Here is a 1,114-nt window from a genome sequence, read left to right as displayed (position 1 = left end):
CGCTTCAGGGTCATCCTACGGTCCCATTTTGGTCAACCGTATGGGCAACTGCAGCACTCCTCCCGATCTGTCGTTGGCACTGCCACTCACCCCTCCACTTGCTTTTGCTAAGGCCACACCCTGTTGAAGCCATCTCTCCCTCTGGGACTGCTGTTGGTCCACCAGTTCCCTAATTAACTGCCTCTGCTGCTCCTGTTGGGCAGCTAACTGTTGCAGTAATTGTGTTTGTTGCTGCTGCTCCACCAGCCACTCAAACATTTTATTGACATCCATCTTCTGATGGACTGGGTGGTTTATTTATTTAAAACCCTACACCCAAGGACTGCAATCAATTGCCCGCATTCTCCACCATCTGTTACAACGCAGGTTCCCCCTCAGGTTTACAGCCCCCTCATCAGAGGTACCTGCAAATGGGCAGTCGTCCTTTCCACAAACCCTGGTGCTCCCCCCTTCCCAGATCTCTCCGTCCACCAGTCAACTAGTGATTTCCATGAGTCCGCCTCAGTTCTGGGGGACTCAGGCCCGCCCCCTCTCCGGGTCCCGACCCGGGACCCTAAAGGCAGCGAATAGGATTCGCTGTCTGGTTGGTGGGGAGTTTCCCCATAACCCACCAACCCTCAGGGGGTGTGTGTGTGGGGGTGTTTCTCCACCTCCTGTCCCCATCCTGGGCCGCTTCCTTCTTCCTGCTGTGGTTATCGATCCAGCACGGATCCGTGTAGGGTCCTCCGTGACTCCCCCCCACCACTGGGAGTCCTCCTCAGCCCCCTTCCCTCTGCCGCTGGCCTTTTGGTGCTCCCCCTCCCCGGCCCAGTGGGCCGGGGCACCATTTAAACTGCCGCCGGACATGGCCATGCTCAGCCCCTCCCCTGGCGCTCACCCATAACATCAGCGGACATAGTCTCTCCGCCGGCCTCCTCCCGGTCCCTGCTGGCCCCGGAGCACCCGTGTGTAGCGCAGGGAGCCATGCGCTCAGCTGCCTCCAGACTCTGTCTCCCCCCGTGGCGCCATCGCCACGGAGCGCTTCCCCCAGCAGCTGCAAAGGGCGGGGCACCGGGTGCTCCGCCCATTCAGAACCCAGGGTCCCATCACACCTACTTTGATGGAAAAACACAAT

This window comes from Pelodiscus sinensis, chromosome 15 (assembly GCF_049634645.1).
Source record: "Pelodiscus sinensis isolate JC-2024 chromosome 15, ASM4963464v1, whole genome shotgun sequence".
Classification (NCBI taxonomy): domain Eukaryota; kingdom Metazoa; phylum Chordata; order Testudines; family Trionychidae; genus Pelodiscus; species Pelodiscus sinensis.
This window is presented reverse-complemented; position numbering follows the sequence as displayed.